Genomic DNA, 8,034 nt, shown 5'->3' with positions numbered 1-8,034 from the left:
AGACCGGAGCCAATACTTATCAATCAAGAGTCGTGCTTGGGTAGCTCAGATGGTAGACCACTTTCCCGCGAAAGGCAAAGGTCCCGAGTTCGAGTCTCGGTCCGGCACACAGTTTTAATCTGCCAGGAAAGTTTCATATCAGCGCACACTCCGCTGCAGAGTGAAAATCTCATTCCGGAAACATCCCCCAGGCTGTGGCTAAGCCATGTCTCCGCAATATCCTTTCTTTCAGGAGTGCTAGTTCTGCAAGGTTCGCAGGCCAGCTTCTGTAAAGTTTGCAAGGTAGGAGGCGGGGTACTGGCAGAAGTAGGCTGTGAGGACGGTGCTTGAGTCGTGCTTGGGTAGCTCAGAAGGTAGAGCACTTGCCCGCGAAAGGCAAAGGTCCCGAGTTCGAGTCTCGGTCCGTCACACGGTTTTTAATCTGCAAGGAAAGTTTCAAGTATCTGCTCAGTTCACCTCACAAGGGCTGAGTGCACCCCTCTCGCCAACAGCGCTCGGCAGACCGGATGGTCGCCCATTCAAGTTCTAGCCCAGCCCGACAGCGCTTAACTTCGGTGATCTGACGGGAACCGGTGTTACCACTGCGGCAAGAATATTGGCAAAAAATTGAGTAAACTGTCTGTTATTTCAAAAATTGCGATAACTGTTAATGCATTTATCCCACTGTAGGAGAAGACAGTCAATGCCTTCGTAGAAAAATGTTTGTGGTTGCCTACGGAACCATGATGGTACCTAAGTGTGTACCTCTTCGTCCGAAGCAAACTGACAGCCATGAATGTCGTTCTTCAGGGCTCCAAACACGTAGAAATCGCATGGGGAGAGAGCGGGAGTCTATGAGAATTTGTAAGGACTTTCCAGCGAAACTTGTGCAGCATAGTGGAAACAACCTTGTCAACATATGGGCTTCGCTGTGTAGCCCTTACACATCCTTCATACTGTTCCGATGCCTCCCCATGCGAGTTCCATATTTCTGGAGCCCTGAAAAAACATTCGTGGCTATCGATGTTATTCGTACAAAGAGGTACACGCTTGGGTCAATCAGGGTTCCGAAGGCAACTGCAAACTTTTTCCATGAAGGTACTGACCTTCTTGTCTCACTTAGGGATAAACGTATCAAAGTTATTGCATTGCTTTTGATTAAATAAACAGCTTACTTACTGAAACTTCCTGGCAGATTAAAACTGTGTGCCCGACCGAGACTCGAACTCGGGACCTTTGCCTTTCGCGGGCAAGTGCTCTACCAACTGAGCTACCGAAGCACGAAGCACTTGCCCGCGAAAGGCAAAGGTCCCGAGTTCGAGTCTCGGTCGGGCACACAGTTTTAATCTGCCAGGAAGTTTCATATCAGCGCACACTCCGCTGCAGAGTGAAAATCTCATTCTAGCTTACCTACTTATGTTCATCTACCTCGTTTTCATTTGACTACGCTTTACATTTGATTGCCCCTTATAAAACAAACGTATGTGAAGCATACTGCTCAATAGTGTCACATACGTATATTTTCAATACCGTTTTAAGTTGAAATTTCCTTCATGATGTTAACATTGAAATGACCTAGTGCTTTACGTATTGTCTTGATATAGTCACTGCATGTTTGTATTCTTATCTGAAGTTGACCGTTTAAGAGGCTGAAACCAGTATTCATTGTTTTCTACATTATGATTTTTGATAATGAATGCTTTAATAAAACTTCTACGGGATTCAAGGTTACAGATCGCTCTCTCCATGTCGACTATGTCAAGTAATTACACAGTGCTGTGCCGCCAGAGCTCCCTCGATTACTACCAGCCGCCAACTGAAGTCATACCAGATGGCTGCCCATAGCGTGGCCCCGGGAGCAACAGCACGGTGTTTCTGAAAAACGCCGGCCGTCCTGGCCGAGTGGTTCTAGGCACTTCAGTCTGGAACTACGTGTCCGATACGGTCGCAGGTTCGAATCCTACCTCGGGCATGGCTGTGTCTGATGTCCTTAGGTTAGTTAGGTTTAAGTAATTCTAAGTTCTAGGGGACTGATGACCACAGATGTTAAGTCCATAGTACTCAGAGCCATTTTTTTCTGAAAAACACTGGAAGAATGGGACTTCTCCGCAGGTCGCCATCATATTTGCTGACGATAGTCATCCGGGGTAGTGCAGAACGCGATTCATCACCAAAGACCATACGGCGCCATTGTGCTTGGTGCACAATAAAATGAACCTCCCTTGCGGTGGTTAGATATAGTTGACCGGAATCTTGAGAGTTTGACTGCATGAAGTTCATCAGTGGGTCGCTGTCACATTCGAATCAGGCTAATGTGCTCATCGCCCGGCTGGCCAAATGGAGACTCAATACGAGGGACCTTTCAAGTTCCATCAGTTGTTGATAACGCTGTCTCACACGAGGACGTGGCATCTACGTGTCCTTCGCAGGGATCACTCAGCATGTGACGCATTTTATGTCAGTTTTATACCCTACCAGGCTTATTAACAACACTACACACAACAACACTAACGCACTCTGGTGGACATTCTATTTGTCGTAGAGAACAGCAACTATAATCATTAACATACGCACTGCTTGCATGTAGGAGTATGAAGAGACATTGAGATCCGAACATGTCTTCTGGATGCTTCACTTTCTTCTTGTCAGGCAGCGTATTTGAAAAAAAAAAAAAAAAAAAAAAGGTTCAAATGGCTCTTAGCACTAAGGGACTTAACATCTGAAGTCATCAGTCCCCTAGAACTTAAAACTACTTAAATCTGACTAACCAAAAGACATCACACACATCCATGCCCGAGGCTGGATTCGATCCTGCGACAGTAGCAGTCGCGCGGTTCCGGAATGAAGCACCTAGAACCGCTCGGCCACCGCGGCCGGCGAACAATTCTTGAACCGTTGATAGAAAATGGTGTCTGGTTAGAAGATTTTAGCTGAAGTAAGAGGATAGTGTGGTGTCATCGCCAGACACCACACTTGCTAGGTGGTAGCCTTTAAATCGGCCGCGGTCCGTTAGTATACGTCGGACCCGCGTGTCGCCACTATCAGTGGTTGCAGACCGAGCGCCGCCACACGGCAGGTCTAGTCTAGAGAGACTCCCTAGCACTCCCCCCAGTTGTGCAGCCGACTTTGCTAACGATGGTTCACTGACTACATACGCTCTCATTTGCAGAGACGACAGTTTAGCATAGTCTTCAGCTACGTTATTTGCTACGACCTAGCAAGGCGCCGTATTCAGTTACTATAATTACTTCAAGAACGTATTCTGAATAGATAATATTGTGAATCATGTACCGTCAAGAGCGACGTTCATCATTAATGGATTAAAGTTAAGTATCAAACTAATTATGTCCGCTTTCTGAATTCTCATTCCTTGTCATGTTCCAGACCTCACGTCAGTATAGTTCTTCCATCCTCACGCCAGCCTACGTGAGCTAAAACACGTGAATTTCGGCCTTCACTCGTAACACGGTGTTGGCTCTCCTGCTAACACAAAAAAGGCGTCAGATAGGTATTTAGAACTGGCGGAGTATGGTAGTAAGCAGAATAGTATGAAACAGTATTCTACAGGACGCCATGGCGGCCAAAGGCCTGTCTTGCCACAGAGGATGATGATGATGATGATGATGATGATAAGAAATGTTGATTACATGGCGCTACATTCATTAACTGTGAATTCAAGGATTACAACTTATAACTGAAGAGATAGAATGTCAAGTAAAACACCTATCAGCCGTCTAACTTCCACACTGTTGTTTTACTGGGCTATCAGTTTGGCGATTTATTACATCATCTTCAGGCCCCCTGCCCGAGTCGGCAGAAGATGTTGGTCACTGTATCATGCAGAAATATACAGATGCCAGTCTTTGAATGCTGGCCCCTATTTTGACCGTAACAGAGGTCGGTATCTTCCTCCACGTCGGTCAGAAGGCCTGAACAAGGCGGAATTAATCGTCGAAATTGGTAGCCTAATAAAATAACAATTTGGAAATGAGACGGCTAAGAGGTGTTTGATTCTGTACTGAACAGCCGAGTCCCGCAATCTTCTCTGAAAAGATGGACATACATATAACTGAAGTACGTCTGAAGTCTAATTGACACACACACAGTGGTTACGGTTACTACAAGCCACACAACAAGTTGGGAAACGGGGCCAAATTTCTAATAGTTTACTGTCGAGTTGAGATTTTCACACACAAATGTTTTATTCATATCATACAGAAACTAACAGTACGGCAATAAACAACCTTTTAAACACGCCTCTAGCGGCAATCAAGTAATTTACAGCAATGCAAAAGTTTAAAAATTTCTTTTAAAAACGGCAGTCAAGTCATTTATAGCAATACAACAGCTCAATTTTTTTTTTAAAAGCGCAGAAGCTAACAGTACGGCAATAACAGCCTTTCAAAACACGCCGTTAACGGCAATCAAGTAATTTATAGCAATACCACAATTTAAAAATTTCTTTTTTAAAAAAACACACAACGGCAATAACAGCCTTTCAAAGCACGCCGCTAACGGCAATCAATTAATTTATTGCAACATAACAGTTTAAAAAAATTTAAAGAACATTAGTTAACAGGCTACTAAAGTAAATACAAATTTTGTTAATAAAGTAGGGTGAGGTAGTGAAGGTACCAACACAGCCATTAAAAAAGAAAAATGAAAGATCTCAGCAAACACACGATTACTGGCAATAAAGGAATGGAGGAATTAAAAAAGTTTTTAAACAATAGTGTCCTGGAATATCATTAGATATGACGGACGTGTATGGCGGCCACAAATCACCCACTCAGGGATGCTCAGGCTAGGCAGAATACTGACCAATTTAAATACGCCGGTAAACACAATTGCCACTCTCAGGCTGGTCACTGCACCGACTTTTAGCCAGCGAAAACTTGTAATAAGATGGCTTAACTTGCTGACAGAATTAGAGCTAACCTCGTGCAAGGAAACATAACACGACACAGTCCTGAATGAGCAACCACATGATCAACCAACAAGAAGCATGAATTCACTCATAACACACGAAAGAATAGCAAAACAAACTGCCAAAACTACACCTCCCATCGGGCAGTAACGAGAGGAGGAGGAAAGATCACTGTCTTCAATTACACCGGTGCCGGGGACAGAAAACCCGATCGCCGGAGGCCACAAGGCAGAAGAGACACTGGTTACGCAAACTTATTACTTAATGATTAAACCTTGCACTAACTTAACTTGCAATTATGCTCGAACAGGCAGTTCACGACCTCCGATGGCAAGGATCCACACATCCTACCGCGCACGCGTGCCAGTGTACCCAACACGCCACGGTCACGCGACAACACGCTCTGTCACCGGAGTTCACGTCTTCTCTGCAACGTTGACGGGTAGTGACCACTCCTGCATGTTAGGTGTCTCCTTTTTAAACTCCAGTGTTGAAACGGAGGACTTAAAGAAGCTTGTTAACGTCCCACCAAGGTGAAATGAACAGCAGCTACTCGTGGGGCGATCCAACCAACCGGCGGGGAGCTCTTCCGTCAACTCCACCCGCTCGTTACACACAACCGACACACATCACGTGGCGACTCGGTACAACCGACCACGCCCGGTCCGCGCTGGCAAGCCACATTGCCCTTTCGTGTCCACCAGACTCCCCCAGCGCACCACCCTACTTCCGCGCCACCACACGAGGCTACAACCGGTCAAAGACCTTCCTTCCGCCATAGCAGTTTCCCGGAAGCAAACGCAGATATCGATAGCAGAGGAAAAAGACAACCAAGCGGCCACTTAATGACAGACAACATATCAAACAAACATGCCAGGGGAAGAAAAGGAAAACCAATGCAATCTAAATACAAGGTGTAGCACGAGTCGATACACGGCTCACTAATATTTTTATTTTAAAAGATTCGTTTCAACAGCTAAACACGTTCAGTGAGAACCTCCTTGTAGAGCGCCGTAGCACAAGTGAGCGCCGGCTACGGGGAGCGGGTATTTGAGACAAAAAGTAACAGATTGTCTTCTCACTCCACTGACAAATTTATCCCCGTCCTTACTTCTATGTAGCGCCAGCGGCTGCGGGCGCGCAGCCACGTCGCACCAGAGGGAGAGGCGGTTCGGCAGCCGCGTCTGGACGCCGGCCAGCAGAGCAGCGGCCGCCACGTGGGACCGCAGGATTTACGAGGCGTGGCTGTCGCCGCCGCCGGGTGCGCGGCCTGCGGAAAGAGACGCGAGGGCCGTGCAAATCGAGAGGGCGATTACACTCCGCTGGCTCTGAGGCGGAATAACTCAGTGCCACAAGAAGCGGAGGCTAATGGAAGAAGGGGTGGGGGGTGTGGGGGGGGGGGGGGAGGGAACACTCGTCCACTCCTACTTGGCGTGCAAATGACCGCTAATGGGATTCAGTGGCAGTGAAATCCCGCGGAATATGAGACTTGGCGAGACACGTCAGCACTGCAAGCGTTCTGGTGAAACAGCAGCTGTTAAAGAGGTGCTAATGGAAAGAAGATTCAAGAATCGACAAGAAATATTCACAGAACTCTCCGACCTAGAAAAAAATTCGATTGTGTAAAGCAGAATAAAATGTTTCAAATTCTCAGGAATTAATTATACATTTTAATGGAAGTGTTAGTATTTTGCAGCCGTGGCTTATTAAACTGATAGTTCGGTAATTTTCACATCTGCTAAGACCTGCTTTCTGGTCGGCCGGGGTGACCGAGCGGTTTTTGGTGCTTCAGTCTGGAACGGCGTGACCGCTACGGTCGCAGGTTCGAATCCTGCCTCGGGCATGGATGTCCTTGGGTTGGTTAGGTTTAAGTAGTTCTAAGTTCTAGGAGACTGACGACCTCAGATGTTAAGTCCCATAGTGCTCAGAGTCATTTAAAAGACCTGCTTTCTTTGGGATTTGAATTAATAAATAAAAAAAAAGTTCAAATGTGTGTGAAATCTTATGGGACTTAACTGCTAAGGTCATCAGTCCCTAAGCTTACACACTACTTAACCTAAATTATCCTGAGGACAAACACACACACACATGCCCGAGGGAGGACTCGAACGTCCGCCGGGACCAGCGGCACAGTCCATGACTGCAGCGCCTGAGACCGCTCGGCTAATCCCGCGCGGCTTGGAATTATTATATTCTTCTTGAAGTCTGAGGGTATTTCCCTTGTGTCATACATCTTGCTCACCAGATTGTACAGTTTTGTCAGGGCTGGGTCTCCGAAGGCTGCCAGAAGCTGTAATGGAATGTTGACTACTCCCGGAGCGTTGTCTCGACTTAGGTTTTTCAGAGCTCTGTCAAACCCTTCACGCAGTATCATATCTCCCATTTTATCCTCATCTATTTTCCATAATATCGTCCTCAAGTACATCGCTTTTGTACCGACCCTCCATGTACTTCTTCCACCTTTCTGTTTTTCCTCCTTTGCTTAGAACTCAGTTTCAAAGCTGCATGCCCTCGGGAAAAATTACGGCTGTAGTTTCCCCTTGCTTTCAACCGTTCGCAGTACCAGCACAGCAAGGCCGTTAGTGTTACAAGTACAGATCAGTCAATCATACAGACTATTGCCCCTGCAACTACACTAATTCTTTACAGACGAATGGAAAAACTGGTAGAAGCCGATCTCGGGGAAGATCAGTTTGGATTCCGTAGAAATGGTGGAACACTTGGCGCAATACTGAACCTACGACTGGCCGGCCGGAGTGGCCAAGCGGTTCTAGGCGCTACAGTCTGGAACCGCGCGACCGCTACGGTCGCAGGTTCGAATCCTGCCTCGGGCATGGATGTGTGTGTTGCCCTTAGGTTAGTTAGGTTTAAGTAGTTCTAAATTCTAGGGGACTGATGACCACAGCAGTTAAGTCCCATAGTGCTCAGAGCCATTTGAACCATTTTTGAACCTACAACTTATCTTAGATTACGCAAAGGCAAGCCTACGTTTCTAGCATTTGTAGACTTAGAGAAAGCTTTTGACAATGTTGACTGGAATACTCTCTTTCAAATTCTGGAGGTGGCAAGGGTCAAATACAGGGAGCGAAAGGCTATTTACAATTTGTATCGAAACCAGATAGCAGTTA

The 8,034-nt window shown here is 46.4% G+C and overlaps 1 pseudogene; it reads right to left on the bottom strand.

Moving 5' to 3' along the window:
• Positions 1–482: 482 nt before the first annotated feature.
• Positions 483–600, bottom strand: LOC124620537 (annotated as a pseudogene).
• Between the last annotated feature and the right edge of the window lie 7,434 nt (positions 601–8,034).

Source organism: Schistocerca americana, chromosome 6 (assembly GCF_021461395.2).
Source record: "Schistocerca americana isolate TAMUIC-IGC-003095 chromosome 6, iqSchAmer2.1, whole genome shotgun sequence".
Lineage (NCBI taxonomy): Eukaryota > Metazoa > Arthropoda > Insecta > Orthoptera > Acrididae > Schistocerca > Schistocerca americana.
The sequence above is the reverse complement of the archived record's forward strand: the minus strand, read 5'-3'. Positions and strand labels throughout refer to the sequence as shown.